This window comes from Delphinapterus leucas, chromosome 18 (assembly GCF_059928025.1).
Source record: "Delphinapterus leucas isolate spDelLeu-1000000601 "Yukka" chromosome 18, BTC_Dleu_Yukka2, whole genome shotgun sequence".
In the NCBI taxonomy this organism is placed as follows: Eukaryota; Metazoa; Chordata; class Mammalia; order Artiodactyla; family Monodontidae; genus Delphinapterus; species Delphinapterus leucas.
The window spans coordinates 15,349,279-15,366,691 of NC_143146.1; positions in this window are offsets into that span (position 1 = coordinate 15,349,279).

The following is a 17,413-nucleotide window of genomic DNA, read 5'->3' on the forward strand; positions in this document are numbered from 1 at the left end:
TCCATTCTCTACATTTGCATCTTTATTCCTGTCCTGCCTCTAGGTTCTTCAGAACCTTTTTTTTTTTTTTAGATTCCATATATATGTGTTAGCATATGGTATTTGTTTTTCTCTTTCTGACTTACTTCACTCTGTATGACAGACTCTAGGTCCATCCACCTCACTACAAATAACTCAATTTTGTTTCTTTTTATGGCTGAGTAATATTCCATTGTATATATGTGCCACATCTTCTTTATCCATTCATCTGTCGATGGACACTTAGGGTGCTTCCATGTCCTGGCTATTGTAAATAGTGCTGCAATGAACATTGTGGTACATGAGTCTCTTTGTATTATATTACCTTTTGATATCTAAATGTACCTTGCTGTTAGTATAATTCTGACAAATAGCTTATATTTAAAGCATTATTCCATTTTTGCAATGAGGAATTTTACAGAGCTTCACATTGGCCAACATATTATGGATGGATCATTTGAATTTGAATTCACTTAATCCCCCTGTGGGAATACATTTACAATAGATGATGCCTATCTACCATCTACACCGCCAAGTTGCAATGTACAGCCTACTTTTGCTTCCACTGGGTAAAGTCTGTGTGTGTTTGGAGAATTTGGCAATTATGCATAGTTAATTAATTTATCCTCCTTTAATCCATATGTGGACCCAAATAAAAAGACATGAAGAGAAAGAGTGATGGGCAGCACCGGCTATGTGACAACAGATTATTACACAGCATTTATGCCTCCAAATTGGAGAGTGGTCACAAAATAAAGTGATAGTGCCGGCTCATTCAATCATTCCTTAGTCTGGGCTAGATGTATTGTCTTCAGTTCCTAATGCACAGGATAACTTTTTTTCTTTTTCAGTCATTTGTGATATGCACAATTGTCTGGTAGAGGAAAAGTAGTGCTAGGCTAAGTGCTTAGAAGTGAAGAGTGCAAAATAACTGTGAAAAAGGTGAATGAGTTCCCTGACCGGCTGTGAATTCGAGGCTGTTAATCCCCTGATCCTCGTCCCTCACGAAAATCCCCCACTTCTCTGAAAGTCAAGTGGTTGAAATTGGAAAATTTTAATAAATTAATATTTTAACCCTTGAGTAGCCACAGGCAGCTCTGCTCTTATAACACGTATTTACCAGTAAAGAAACTGGAGAGGTATATATGCTGATAAATATTGACCGATGACCATTGCTTAGTTTCATATTTTAAGTGTAGGCTAAAGAAATTCCCTCCTGTTATATAAACCTGCAATGAAAATTGCACATCTTGGTTTTACTGCTTGCTTTAGGTATGCTATACACTGTGTTATTTTGTAAATTGCTCTAAAGAAAGGTGACATTAGATCTACACCATAAATGAATATAGCCAAGTCCCAATGAATCTATGTAGTTGTGCTGGAATAAGCTTAAAATTTTTGCTTAGAGTCTTTTAAAAAATCACAAAAAGATGTATCAGGCAGATTAACAGTTTGGACTGATTCTTTCACATGGAGTTTCAGTGCCCTTTTGACAATTTATTCGGTATTCAGAAAAATTCATAAACTTGAATATAAACTACATACGGTCCTGTCTTCATTACAACAAACTCATCCAATTTTTTGATAACTGGTATTGTGCCCTTAAAACTTTTTTTATCAATACTTAAACATGTTGATTCTTATAGCAAGGGAATATGGCTGATACATATCCATTGACATGGAAAGTAGTCTTGACTTGCCTACCTCTATAATCCAACTGAAACCTAGGTTTTCTAAGGATACAAAAGCTTTCCTCTACCCCTATACCTGCAGTCACCATTCGAAGTTTATTGAGCTTTAGAGCACACAAAGAGAGTGAGAAAATCCAAACCAATCTCTTTCCTTTCACTTTCTAAATCCTGACATGGTCCATCACCTTTTAAAAATAGTGAGCTGAAAAAAAAAAAATAGTGAGCTGGCCTTCCCCAAAAAGGAGAAAGGAAACAAAATCTAATGGAAAACAATGGGAGAAGGATAATCTAATCTTTAAATAAGAAGACATGTTTCTGAAAGCTTAAGAAGGGTGAGTTTCACACTGATGTCACCTTCTCCTGAAAAATGCCAGCCCTCCAGGAGGTGAAGAGGGAAATATTAATGCCATTAATCCATTGTCCCCCAATTCTCCCTAAATAGATGGGATTTGAGGGAAGGCTCTAGGTCACAGAAGTGGAAGTATTCATGGAAAACAAAGTGGTTTGCTCCTGATTGGCGTTTAGTTTGTTCAACCATTAACAAGCCAGTCCTGGGAAAACCTAAATATTCCAATGAACCACACACACAAACAAGTAGCTATTACCTCTCATCAATGACCCAATCTTTCCTTCCAATGCCAGTTTCTCATGACCAGTGAAGAAAGAAAACATACTTAGCACAGACTATGGATATGAAGTCCATTCTGGGGCATCACCAGGTTGACTAACGTCTCCTGTATATTGTGTGTTAAGGAAACAAACCCAAAAGGGCTTCCTCAAGGAATGGTGGCTCTAGAGGACCCAGCATAGCAGCACCAAATACTTTCATGCATTTTCTTTCACCTCCAGAAGACAGGGGATTTTTGGTTAACTTTTGAAGTCTGTACTTCCTTGTAGCGTTTAGGCATAATCTTGGCAGCAAGAAGTGGAAAATAAAGCTACCAATGATGAAAAAAGAGGAGTGACAATTTCTGTGGAATGAAGGTGAGGAGTAAAACTGGGCTTCATAAAACCTACTTGGGGGCACATCTGCATTATTTATTCTCTATCATCAATCTCTAGCTCAGCGCCTGGCATGTGGTAGAATTAATCAGTTGTTTAGTGAGTGAATATACAGATACAGGAAAAGTTGGAGAATGGTCAGATTTGATTTTAATTATCATTAATAATCCAGGCCTCAAATGTTTAAGTTATGATGAAAGACCAATATTCTCAGGGCTCAGAGCATTCCCTAACTACACTCTATCTAAAAATTCATTACTCTAGCAAGTAACTTGGAAGACAGAAACCAGAGCTTAGCAAATGAAATAGCCTTGCAGACACTCAGCCTACGTTGCCCCTACTTACTCAGTCAATAAAGCACGACTGATCACCTTCCAGACGCTGTTAGTTTCGATTGCTACCCGCTGTGTGCTTTCACTCCCCATGTTGTCTTGACATTACTCTTCAAGACACTTGTCCCTCCCTCGCCCCTTTGAGAAGATGGGCTCTGTGAAGACAGGGACCAAGTCCTATCTTTATTTCTCTTTTCCTTGGCACAGAGAGGCCTCCCTAAGGATGTATTAAATGAATTAAAATAAGCCTGTGCAATGTACTGACAAAATCTAATTCTGAGCTGTTCCTGGTTAAAAAATAACTATAATTATCATCTCTTTGAGAATTCCATTCCGAATTCTGCCTCTGTCTCAGTGTCCCCTTGGGAAGAGAGTTAATAATCAGGATTCCCCCTTTCATCACCCATAAAATGAAGGCATGGCTCCAGGTAGCTTCCAGCTTTAAAATGCTATGACTCAAAGTTATTCTTCTTGAAAATTTAGCTGCTGACTAGATTTGTTCGCAAACTAAACATTTTTGGAGACTGTGGTGTGTATAGGTGAAAGTAGGGTTTTCTGAATCATCTTTTCTTTCATTCCACATAGAAAAGCTGTAGAAAAAAAAGTGTTTTCTTTACAGAAATGTAACTACAATATGTGTCTTCTTGAATGGCTTCGCATTTAAAAGCCTGTGAATAAATCCTGTCCTCTGAATTTAGTCTAAGGAAGACTTTTCCCACAACTATGAGGCTGTCTGTTTCCTTTCAGCCAGAGAAAGCCCACAGCCTTAAAACAGAGAAGAGCCCATTCTGCTGTTAAGTGATAGGAGGACTGTGGCAGCCAGGATGGCATGCGGTAACCTCCACTTCCACACTGTACCAGCACTGCCTGTGTGGTCAGTAGAATACAGAGAAGTGGTGACATGCCACTTCCTGGATTGGGTTATAAAAGACAGTGGCTTCAGTGGCTTCAATGCTGGGTTCATTCTCAGTCTTTCTTTCTCTCTTTTCACTTACTGGGGAAGCCAGTTGCTATATTGTCAGCTGTCCTTTGGAGAGGCTCACATGGCAAGAAACAGCAGCCCTCAGTCCAATAGCCAACAAGGAGAGGCCAGGTGCCATGTCATGAAGACATTCAGACAACCTATGGAGAGGTCCACAAAGTGGAAAACTAAAAGTCCTGCTAACAACCAGTGAGGACCAGAGGCCCACCAGCAGCTCCATGAAGGAGCTTGGAAGTGGATTGTCTCCCAGTCAAGGCTTCGGATGAGACAGCAGCCCTGGTTGGCAGCTTATACCAAGAAAGGTGATTCTTGAGCTGGAATCTCCCAGCTAAGCTGCTCCCAGATTTCTGCCCATAGAAACTGTGAGATCAAATATTTGTTGTTTTAAGCTGCTAAGTTTTGGTGCAGTTTGTTACACAAGACCAGGCATCAAAATCCAGGGGTTTTACTTCAGCATCATGTGGTATCAATTGCACACCTTCAGGAATCCTTTTTATTTTTGAAGAACCTTTTCTGCCGGCCTTAGTAGATGTGAGTTTAGGTATTCTAAGCTGTGGTACCTAAATGAATAGTGTCCTAAGATGTGGAGGCAACACAATTATTTATTTTTAAAGTTGGTGGCAAAAATGTCTTCTTGATACTATGTCTCTAGTGTTTAAGTTTGAGGACTGCTTTGCTGGGACCTATATTTATAAAATCTCATAGAGATTTGACCCAGATCAATAAGCATTTCTCTGGTTAATTAAAAAATTATGCATGTATCCAATAGACTCACAGTTTGAATGAAGACAGGAAAAATGATAAGATATTCAAAGACACCCATTTATTCATTTGATTTTTCACAGTTTGAAAAAATCAGTGTAATGACCCCGTAGGAGACCAGAGGAGGTGGTAAAAGCGAGACATGATTATGAAAGACTATTTTTTTCTTTTAGATTCTCCAAAAAGTTACAACATGACAAATATTTACAAACAAATTAAAAACATGCAACTAGTTTGGGTTTTTTTTTTGTTTTATTCCGGTACGCGGGCCTCTCACTGTTGTGGCCTCTCCCGTTGCGGAGCACAGGCTCCAGACGCGCAGGATCAGCGGCCATGGCTCAAGGGCCCAGCCGCTCCACGGCATGTGGGTTCTTCCCGGACCGGGACGCGAACCCGTGTCCCCTGCACCGGCAGGCGGACTCTCAACAACTGCGCCACCAGGGAAGCCCAAGTTGCGGTTTTGATAGCACATTTGTTCAGAGTAAAGAACTAGAAAAAATTCTAGTTTGACTATGAGATATTTCCCTTATCATCTTAACTTGAATAGTAAATAATAGCTACGAATTTATGACAATAGTAATAGTGACTGTTTACTGAGAACTTATGTAATTTACACACACATTTTCACATCTAATTCAAACTTCCTTTTAGACTGAATTTGAACAATTGGCATTATTATCCCATTTTGTGGGAACAATATTGAGGCTGAGAAGATTTAAATAATTTGCCTACATCGAGTAGCTTGTAAAAATGGACCCGGGACTCAAAGCCAGGACTTTCCGAGTCCTAGTTTATGCGCTCAGTACTATGCTGTACTGCCTTTCTATGTTATTATTTATATTAGTTTTAGTAATGACAGTATATTAGCAACTGTTGAATTCTTTAGTACGGATTTATAGCAAATCCATAACCATCACTAACAACAAAAAACTCTCATGTTCAAAAAGATTTTTTTATTAAGCTCAAGGTGAGGAAAGGAGCTTCCACTTACTGAGAAGATGCTCAGAAGGGAACAGGGAAAGGATGATGGTTTTTAGCTTCTGAACTCTCCCTACGTGTCTGATGAGAAAGACTTGTCAGCATTTTATGGATACCCTTTCATCACGTGCCTGCATTTTGTAACTGTCGCTGTCTCCCGAGTTTTAGAGTTGGCCTTCTGTCTCAGAATATCATTTCCCCTTTCAATTTTCCTATTGAGGGTAAATATGATTTTAATATATTTCTGAGTATTCAGTGCCAACCTTTAAAAAAATCTATACACATATAATTAGATTTTTTTTTTTCCAGGGGAGAAGGCCATTTATGTTATTCATCTTCCCCTGGAGTCTGAGCTGGAATACTTTGGTTTTTCTAGTTAGGATTCAAATCAGGCAGCTTCATCAGAGAATTTCCGGGCAGAAGGCATATTGGCGCTGGGCTCTGTTTGTTGGTCGGACTTTGAGGGAATGCGTAAGAAGGAAGATGGCAAGGGCTGCTAGTCCTCTTGAGCATGTTAGCATCCTCAGGGCGCTGCTTTGTCTGTGGGCCCTGCCACTTACATCACCACTGCGGAAGATATCGAAGGAGAATGGGGAGAGAAGCAATACAGCTCATGTCATCACGCACAAAAAGGAAGATGCTGACATTTATTCAAATACATATTAAATACGGGCAATCATCACCTCTGGCTCATCAGTTCCAATAACAGAACATGTCTTTCAAAAATCAGAGGAAAACAGAATTAGACTCATAGACATAGAAAACAAACTTACGGTTACCAAAGGGGAAAAAAGGGGGAGGGGTAAATTAGGAGTTTGGGATCAACAGATACACACTACAATGTATAAAATAGATAAACAGCAAGGACCTACAAAATAACACAGGGAACTATATTCAGTTTCTTGTAATTACCTATAATGGAAAAGAATCTGAAAAAGAATGTGTGTGTGTGTGTGTAACTGTACACCTGAAGATAACACAACATTGTAAATCAACTATATTTCAGTAAAAAAAAAATCAGAGGAAAACTAACATATAGCAGTTCAATGCTTTGGTTTTTTTTTTTTTCCTTCGCGGTACGCGGGCCTCTCACTGTTGTGGCCTCTCCCGTTGCAGAGCACAGGCTCCGGACGCGCAGGCTCAGCGGCCATGGCTTACGGGCCCAGCCGCTCGGCGGCACGTGGGATCTTCCCGGACCGGGGCGCGAACCCGTGTCCTCTGCATCGGCAGGCGGACTCTCAACCACTGCGCCACCAGGGAAGCCCAATGCGTTGGTTTTTGATATTACTCGTGTTTGTGTATGTGCTATTCATTAAGTAAGAAGTGCTGCAAATTCACTGAATAGTAAATGTGATTCTGAAATATTTCTTTTTCCTTCATATTGCAGTGAACTCCATTTTGAGGATGATTTGCTAGGATATTACTGCCACTGCTGTATGTAAATATGGCTGGCGAATTGAGAGTATAAATATTTTTCAAACAATTGTACCTGGTTCACCTCTCCATAAGGGCTCTATCTCACTTCTTAAGTTTATTTCCCTTATTTCCTAAGTTTTGTTTTTGGTTGCTTTCTTCTTTTAAGTCAGATGTTTCTTTGTACCTTCATGCCACTGTCCCCATTTTAAGGATGGAGAAAGACATAAATCATTAGCACTTAATTCCTGATTGCAAAGAAAAATCCCATAGCATAGATTTGTAATATCCCGACTTATGAGCTGAGTACCTGGACAAAACACATTCTGTGCCTGCTTTGAGCACCATGGCTCTAGAAAAGATAAAAGTGGTCCCTGAACAATCATCACCAAAAATCTCTAAGAAAAAATATTATCTCGACTCAGGTAACTTTTAATGTTGTAATGTTAAAATAGAAAAGTTAAATCAATGATTTGTAATTTGATAAAATCAGTATTAGAATACACCTTTGATTATTTCTGTGTTTTGTAAGGAGATTAGCTAAACTTTGTCTCCATCTGTGTTATTTTGAAGAAGTTTAGACAAACTATATCTATTTGACTTAGTTATTGAAACAGCTAATACAGCTTAAAACACATTAAAATGTATTCTTGATGTGTTTTTTTGTTGACATCATCTTAGACTACCTTGTGAAATGTCTCTGCTATACTGTAGGACACTAATGTTCTACTTTCTTTACAGAAATTTGCAACTTAGATTAGTGAATTAATAGGTAATGAGCAGAGTTTAAAACGGAGGTCTCTAGACATATTTGATAGTGTATCTCTATAATTAAGAGAATCTGAGCATGTATCGCTAACCTATGCGTGTTTATTTATAAAGTATATACATGTACTACTTCATGTAATAAATATTAGTAGGGCTTAGTTCCTTTCTCATATTTTAGATTAAGAAATACCAGTAGGGGACTTCCCTGGTGGTACAGTGGTTAAGAATCCGCCTGCCAATGCAGCAACAAAGACCCAACGCAGCCAAAAATAAATAAAATAAAATAAATAAAATTAAAAAAAAGAAATACCTGTAGAAGTTACATTTTTCTTCCTGTACCCCAAACATTATATTGGGTGTATCTCACTTTGGAGACGACTGATGTAAACTGTTGTAGTTTCTATTTTTCAAGTGGAGATGTTTTTCTTTACATAACATATTTTTACTTAGTTGTTCATGTACTTAAATTACAGGTATAGCTTTTAAACTGTGATTTATGGTATTTCTATAGCTTTATTGCAATGTAAATGCAAATGAGTAGTACAACCTTAAAGACTAGAGTGTAATCCAGTCCCTGATCTGAAAATGAAGGGTAATGCCATGTGTTATCAGAATGTCTGTTTATATGTGGGTGGTGTCAAGGCAGAGGAAGGAGGACACAAGTATTGTCAACTATCTGAAGGGCTCGTATGAGAAGGAGGTTCCCCTTGTTCTGTATCTTTCTAGAAAGGCCATTTGGAACCCAGTGGAAGTTACTGGGAGGCAAACCTTGCACATTTTAATTTAGAGATTTATTGACAATCTAGGCTGCACTACAGCAGACCATTGTCCTGTGATGTAATGAATCCCCCATGTCCGGGACTGTGTAAGTAGGGGTTGAAACTGTTGGTAATATGTAGATGGGTTTCTGCATAGCAGGGAAGTCAGAGCAGCTCATCTCTAACATGCCTTCCAGTTCTTAAGTTCTGTGATTTTTATAATAATCAAAGAATAATTATCCAGAAGACTGGTAACTTGGAATCCCTTTGCCACAAAGAGACGAATTGACTGTGCTCAAAATTGCAAAGGTTGTGTAAGAGGCAGAGGTTGAACGCAGCTTCCACTTGTCCAGAACTACATGAAAAATTCCAACTTCAACTGGGCACAGAAATTGTTGGGAGCATCCGTTGTGAACCATTGTCTGAAGTGAACTTGGGAAGGTTCTTCCCTTAGAGATCTTTGCAGAGGGAATAAAAAACTATCCCTTGGAAAGGTCTGAACTTAACTAAGTCAAGTGTAAGCTGATCTTACAGAATCTTTTCCATTACTGTGGTTCTATGCCTTATTATGACCATCTGCTATGGTTAATTAACTAGAACTATCACCTCCCCCTGCCAAAAAAAGAAAAGAAAATTTCCAGTAAAGAACAGAAGAGAAAGTGTCATTTTAATGCTTTCCTTCGACTTGCTTCTTCTGGTTGTCAGAAATTTGCTAGGAGTCAGTAGGCAGGAGCAGACATAATGCATCTTTTAAAAAAATAATGAAATATTATGTTGCATCATTTCTCATAGATCCAGAATTAAGGACTGGGTGGGGGTTTCTGGTCTCTGCAGGATCTGACCAAAATAAATACCTTGGAAAATAAAGATAAAATTCCATTACGTATAGGCATGGGAAGCAGAGAACCTATACCCTTCTTCCCGGGTGATAAGCAGGACAGCATTCCCAGTGAATGGTTCCACTTATTGAGGGTTTCTGGGAGCAGAAATCAATGCTGTTGCCCACGGGGCAGGTGCAGAACAAATAAAGCCCCTCAGTGCTGTCCCGGCTCAGGAAGGCGTGAGATCATGCAGTTCGCACCAGCCGCAAGGAAGCTGTCAGCTCTGCCCATCTGGAGGCCGCTGTCATGATAAACTCCCCAAAGGAGAGAGTGCCCAGCTCTTCTGCCTCTTTCACTCAACATGGGCAGGGAGAAAGCAAACATCCTCTTTTTCAGGGCCGCTGGCTGTTAAAAGGCTCAGATAAAGGGGTACAAGTGCCAGTTTAACCGACTGGACAGTGTTAATTATATGATGCTATGACGATTTGTATCCAAAGCTGGGGTAATTTGATTACAGAATGAAAACCTATATGTCTCATGTATGCCACTCATGAGGATAAACTCATTCAAGACTTTGCACTCAATAATTATTTAAATACCAAGGACAAGTAATGATTTAAATCTTGGTTTCTGTAAAATATTGCCTGGAATATCTTATTAATCTTCTTTAATTTGCTATAAACCACGAATATTGTCTAAATTTGTGCATATATTTGGTTTCTGATTGTATTTAAAATAAACTCCTTATGTAACGTGACTATAATTATTTTAAGTTTATTGAGTTGATTTCAAAGTTTACGAGATTCGAGTTATTTTTGATTTAGAGTTTTAGTGGTCTCCCATATTACAATCTGAAAAAAAATATAGACAATAACAGTCAATTCTATTGTCTGTTATCTGTAATTTTGACAATTACTAAAATTCTGGGTAAAATCATGTGTTTTAAAGGCTGAGTTTTATGTCAATAATTGAGAAATTATAATGACTTAAGCAAGAACTGAGCTAAAGGTTACCTTTGCATAGCCTACTAAAAAATATTTTTGACAAACCAAATGAATATTGCTAGGGGGCTCAGAGTTGGACAGTTACTGTAGGATTTAGCCATGGAAACCAAACTCATGAAAGACTGACCTATAAACCACAATTGATACTATTACAGCTTCAGATGTAGGGGTGCAATCATGCCTCTGAGTCATATTTTCTTGTCTCTCAGTCTCCTTGGACAAGCCCATTGTCTCTTTTTTTTTTTGCGGTACGCGGGCCTCTCACCGCTGTGGCCTCTCCCGCTGTGGAGCACAGGCTCCAGACGCGCAGGCTCAGCGGTCATGGCTCACGGGCCCAGCAGCTCCGTGGCATGTGGGATCCTCCCGGACTGGGGCACGAACCCGCGTCCCCTGCATCGGCAGGCGGACTCCCAACCACTGCGCCACCAGGGAAGCCCTGACTGCTTTTTTGGTTACAGCTATTCTATCTCTAATAGTCTTTTTAAAATAAATTTATTTATTTATTTTTGGCTGCTTTGGGTCTTCGTTGCTGCTCGCGGGCTTCCTCTAGTTGTGGAGAGCAGGGGCTACTCTTCATTGCGATGCCCGGGCTTCTCATTGCACTGGCTTCTCTTGTTGCGGAGCACAGGTTCTAGGCTCACGGGCTTCAGTAGTTGTGGCGCTCAGGCTCAGTAGTTGTGGCTAGCCGGCTCTAGAATGCAGGCTCAGTAGTTGTGGCACAAGGGTTTAGTTGCTCCACGGCATGTGGGATCTTCCTGGACCAGGGCTCGAACCCTGGTTGATTAACAAAATGAAAACCTATATGTCCCCTGCATTCGCAGGTGGATTCTTAACCACTGCGCCACCAGGGAAGTCCCTCTAATTGTCATTTGATGCTCCTGGTCTCATTTAACACATGGGCTAATTGGGGCTCTGGGACCATAAGCACCATGCCTGGGGCCACATGGATGGCAAATGTCCGTGCTCCATGGGCTCCACATGGGCATTTCTCATCTGGAGGCACTGGCTTGTCTCCCTGAGGAGATAGGGAACTGGGCATTGGGAGAAAAGACAGGGCAAGAACTGTACATTATACCTGGGTGTGTTTAAGAGAGATTATATAGAGTCATGAGGTTTCCAAAGGGAAAGAGTGAGGAAAAAGATGAGAAGAGGGTCAGAGGTGGTCTCTTGGAGAATTCCATTCTGGGGGCCCTAGTGGAGTTCAAGAAAGGGTGGTGAGAGAATCATGAGAGCTGGTGTCATGGAAACCAAGAGAGATGAGAATTCCCAGGAAAAGGACGAAGCTGAAGGGGTCAAACACTGCAAACTAGTCGTAGGAGATGAAGCTTGAAGAAAGCCATTGGATTTCAGTGCTAAGACCAACAATGACCTTGCAAAGTTCAGTCTCAGTTGGGGAGAAAACAAATTGTCAGTGGCTACTAGAATTGGAAACAAGGGTCACAAACTACCCTTTGGAGAAACCTGTAAAGAACGGAAGATGGAAGAATAGTAGAGGTGTTAGCTGTCTCGAGGAAAGGCTGGGTTCCCCTTTCCTGTGAGCTTCTACAGCCTCAGGAAGGAAGGAAACTTGACTTTATTTGTAGATGAATTTGTGGGTTTAATTTCTGGATCTAAGAAAATAGGGCCTGCATGTCATACTCTTCATCGCGCATTGTTGGCTGCAGGAAACAATACAGAGGCCGACGTGAGATCATCCTGAGTAATCAGCCTACCTGCTTCTACAGTTTCTTCTCTCTCATTTCCACACCTCCTGCCCCCCACACTGTAACCCGGGTCTCCCTCTCCTTCAGCCCAGTAAGTGGCCAAAGCGAGTTGATTCCATGTCTGCTACATCTTATGCATCTTCTCTCCATTTGCACGGACAGACGTTGCTCTCAGGATCGGCCCCGTTAGAATGGTCTCTCTGGCCAGTCTCTCTCCACTCTGGTCCCTGCCTGGGGCCGCCTCCCTAGAGGGGGTGAAGGCCCAGTTCTCAGCCTGGCACACAGGTTCGCTCTCCCTGCTGGCCCTGCCCCTGCCGCCTCTCCAGGCTCATGGTCTCCCTCCTCGCCCACACATTATCTGCTCCTAACAAAATGTCTTCAAACATTAACCCAAATACCCTCAGTGGGTGAGGGTCACAGAGTTGTCTCGGGTTGAGAACCACTGTCTTATTATCAAGTCCATGTGCTGTCATTACAAAACTCATTACATCGAATTAACATAACCTCTGTCTAGCACTCTACCTGACATGTAGCAGATGCACAGAAAATATAAATTCAAATATGCAGAGAAGTGAAGACTGGGAACTTTAGAATCAGACTGGGCTTCTCGTCCCTAACACTTACCAGCTGTGTGATGCTGGAAAATTATTTGACCTCCCCCAGCCTCAGTGCCTTCATTGTAAATGGGATAATAATGGCATGAGGCTTATGCTACAGATTAAAAGATGTCATTATTCTAAAGGTCTTATGCACAGTTTGGGGCAGAGAAAATACTAACGAATCATCTTATAAAGAGGACTCTGCCTGTCTGGCTGCAGAGGCCCCGTTTCATTCCCTTCCCATTATAAGGGCTCACACAGTGCCCCGCACAGAACGCTTGCTCAGCACGCCTTTTGGGATGGGGCTGAAGTGATGGAGCAAGGGCATCTGTACACGAAGTTGTCAGGAAGTGCAGCGGAGTCAAGCAAACACGAGCAGGGAAGGAGAGGTGGACCGGAAGAAACCTGCCAGCAGATGGCCTCTGCCTACTTTATCTCCTCTGCTCTGGCGTTTCTCCCATTATCTGATCCCTGTGTTACTTTATGCAACTTCAGGAGAAAGAGAGTAGAAATCAAGAGCTAAACTAGATACAAAACAACCTGGAGGAGATAAAGTGCCTTTTATTCAAATATAAGTGCGTGTTTGTTTTACTTTCCCTGCTAGATTACAGCCTGCCTGAGGGTTGAAGTACGGTGGCTTGTTTAGTTTAAATCTCCCTTTTCCAGAACCACAGTTCTTGACATGGATGCTCAGTAGATGAATCAATGAATGTCTGATGTTGACACACCCACCATTCAGTGGAGCATGTATTTAATGGAGCTGTTCCCACTGTGGAAATATCGGACGATCTTTACACTCCTATCATAAGTCCCCTGTGCTCGCGTGGGCAAGGTGCTTGGCTAGAGTTAGATCTGGGGGCTTTGAGATGAAATAGGTTCAGCTCCAGCAGAACTAGCTTTGCTAGTTAACTTTGACTGGTATAAAAGAATCCTTCTCTTCATTAGCCTCACTACTACCAAACCAAGTTAATTGGTAGCAGATGACCCAGAGTACAAATAAGAAAATTAAATGGAGACCCAGTAGAAGGTGGAGGTGGGGAGGAAGGAAGGAATTGATGCTTTAAAGTAATTTTTCTCAAAGTGTGGTCTTTGGATAGCCTTCCTGAGAAATCGTCTGGAGGGGAGGAAGTGCACATTTAAAAAATAGTTTCCTGGGCACCACATGAGACCTATGGAATTGGAATGTGCTGGTGAAAGATCTCCCCACGCTTCTTCTTCTTTTTTCAAATTAAAATTTTTTTTAAGTTCACACTAAAATTTGAGAACCACCACTCTAAAGAAAGGAGAGTTTAATGTATAGGGTCAACTTATTTTTTTTAATACATTTCTTTCTTTCTTTTTGGCTACGTTGCTGCACGTGGGCTTTCTCTAGTTGTAGTGAGCAGGGGCTACTCTTCATTGCGGTGCACGGGCTTCTCATTGCGGTGGCTTCTCTTGTTGTGCAGCACAGGCTCTAGGCATGCAGGCTTCAGTAGTTGTGGCACGCGGGCTCAATAGTTGTGGCACACGGGCTCTAGAGCACAGGCTCAGTAGTTGTGGTGCATGGGCTTAGTTGCTCTGCGGCATGTGGGATCTCCCCGGACCAGGGCTTGAACCTGTGTCCCCTGCCTTGGCAGGCAGATTCTTAACCACTGCGCCACCAGGGAAGGCCCTATATAGTCAACTTATTCAACATGGTCTGTGACGTTGGGTGGTTTCACTGACCTTACAGAGTATTTTTAAAGTCTTAAGAGACATCATAATAATGTTCGATAAAGAGCTCTGGTTTGCAGTTAGAAGACTCGAGAACTGGACCTGTAAGGTCATCAAAACCCTCTCTGCTGTTTAATAAATAAGCAGTAATAATAGCAAACATCTATATAGCATTTATTTGATGCCAGATGCTATACATAGATTAACTCATTCAATCTCTCTCAGCAACACTAGAAGTAGGCTGACCCCATTGTACAGATAGTAAAACAAACACAGAGAGGTTAGGCAATTGCTCAAGGTTAAATAGCTAAATAAACAACTGAAAAGTTTATTCCACACTAAAAATTATTTCTCTATTCAAAAAAGTTTCCATATTCGAAATAGTAGGACAGGGAGTCAGGAGACCTGGAGTCTAACTTGAGCTGCTATTACTGGTTATGCAACTATGGCTGGTCACTTAACTCCCTGTTTCTCAAGCTGTCTCAGTAAAATGATATTCTAGAACATTCTAGGGTCCCTTCTAAAATCTTCTTGTGCTTTCCTCAATGTATTTGGTACACCTGTTATGCTTTATTTTTTTAGAACTCAGTATGCATCAAAAATGATTATCATTATAGATTTGCTTCAAAATTAAAGTACTTTTGTTAAATTCCTACTTTAAAATGTCTGCATAAATTACTTTCTGTTAGACACAGGGATAACTACTTTAAAGACAGGTATTATATTTCCGTGGGTTTATTTAATTTTCTTTTTCTTTATGCCCCTAGTGAAAAATGAGGGCTGTCCTGCCCTGGACACCTCATGTACCAAAAAGAGGCTGCCAGCAATGGAGAGCACTTGACTAATCCAGCCGCAATAAGTTCTTCCTGTTTGAAAATGAGACGAAAGCTTATACAACTATTCATTTTGCTGCGAAAATTTCATCTATTTTTATAGATGAGTTTTCCCAATGGGTGCTATAGCATCCTATGAGTAAGCACACCCCAAATGTTTCCTTTTCATCATTATCTAAAGCACAGCCGAGCCTTGAAAAGACAATTGTATAGCTTCTTGTGTCGCTTCATGGGCTTTAAGTGCCCACAAAGAGGATTCCTTATGCTTTAATTTCTCTTTATTTTTCTGACTGTAAAGACCCTTGGGGTAAATGCCAGCCCCACAATCCCGCCGTTATATGGTTACTGTCAGCTTGCTCCAATGATGCTTCCTGTTCACTAGGCCTCCTTTCATGGGACCACAATGTCCTGGCTTTGCTGCATTTCTTTGTCAACGCCCATCTCTTCAATAGCCTGTGAATAGTATTAAATGGTGTTTATGCTAGCTATTGTTGCCTTTTGTGTGGTTTGTCTAATTCACAGAGAAAAGTCTGCTTTTGTGGTCGAAGACCAGCTACGTCATGGCACACCATGTGCCTTCTGATGGGACCAGTCCTGCTGAGTGATAACATTGCAGGCCTGAGCTCCTTTGCAACACAATCCCGCATTCTTAGCCCAGTCAATACTCTCACAGGCAGACTGGTTTACTCTTTTTATGAAGAGGTAGGGGAAGATAAAGCACAAAAAATACCAGATCCTGAAACAAAATAGAAAAGCAGGGTAAGTTCAACTGATTTGCAACTTATTCAGCCAGCCAAGAAGTGAGAAGGCACGTGAAAAGAAAATCACAGATTTATTCTATTAGCAACCAGACGTGCCAGGTGTACCCACCGTAGCAGCAAATACTTCACATTTCAGGAATAAGATTGCATTATGGTTTCAAGGTATTGTTTGAAAGGACACCTAATACCAGAGTCACTACTCTGCTGGGCTTTTTCTAAAGTGCTCACGAAAGAGAAAGGATAGAGTATTGGTGATTACATTATCCTCTGGTTCAAGAGTCTTTGCAGGGCAGGTATGTTGCTATGTCTTGAAAGGGCTTTTGATGTAAGAAGATCATTACGGGCTCAGTGGTAACTGATCCCTGGCAGTCCTGGCTTTTGGTGCTGTGGGTTATTTTATCCTGTTGCTCTGTGTAGTCTGTTTTCCAGCTATCTACAATCTTTTTTATACCCCTAATGGTGGCTTATATTTTAGGTTTTTTTTTTTTTTTTTTCCTTTGAGAAGTGCTTCTCAGACTAGAAGAGTCAGGTGCACAGGAAAGGAAAAAGTTTACTGTTAGCTGGTGGCACATGTCTTTCGGTTTAGAAAACATGTTTCTGTATTATGGATCCAGCCTGCTTTCCTCCTGTCTTTCTGCTCCTGACATAAAAACCAACCCAAAAAAAAAAAAAAAAAAAAAAACCAACCCAAACATAAAACTGGACCCAGGCACAAAGAAGGAAAAAGAGACCAGGAACCATAGCTCAAAAGTGTCACACAGTCCAAGTTTTCTGGAAGAAAAGGTGTGCAAACAATATTGTTACATTGAAAAATACTGACAAAATGAGATGATTTGTTTTAAAAAAATTTTTATTTTATATTGGAATAGAGTTGATTAACGATATTGTGTTAGTTTCAGGTGTACAGTGAAGTGATTCAGTTATACATATACATGTATCTATTCTTTCTCAATTCTTTTCCCATTTAGGTTATTACAGAGTGTTGAGCTAAGTTCCCTGTGCTATACAGTAGGTCCTTGTTGGTTATCTATTTTAAATACAGCAGTGTATACATGTCAATGCCAAATTCCCAATCTGTCCCTCCCCCCTGCCTTTCCCCCCAGTAACCATAAATTCGTTCTCTAAGTCTGTGAGTCTGTTTCTGTTTTGTAAATAAGTTCGTTTGTATTATTTTTTCTAGCTTCTGCATATAAGCGATATCATATGATATCTGTCTTTCTCTGCCTGACTTACTTCACTTAGTATGATAATCTCCAGATCCATCCATGTTGTGCACATGGCATTATTTCATTCTTT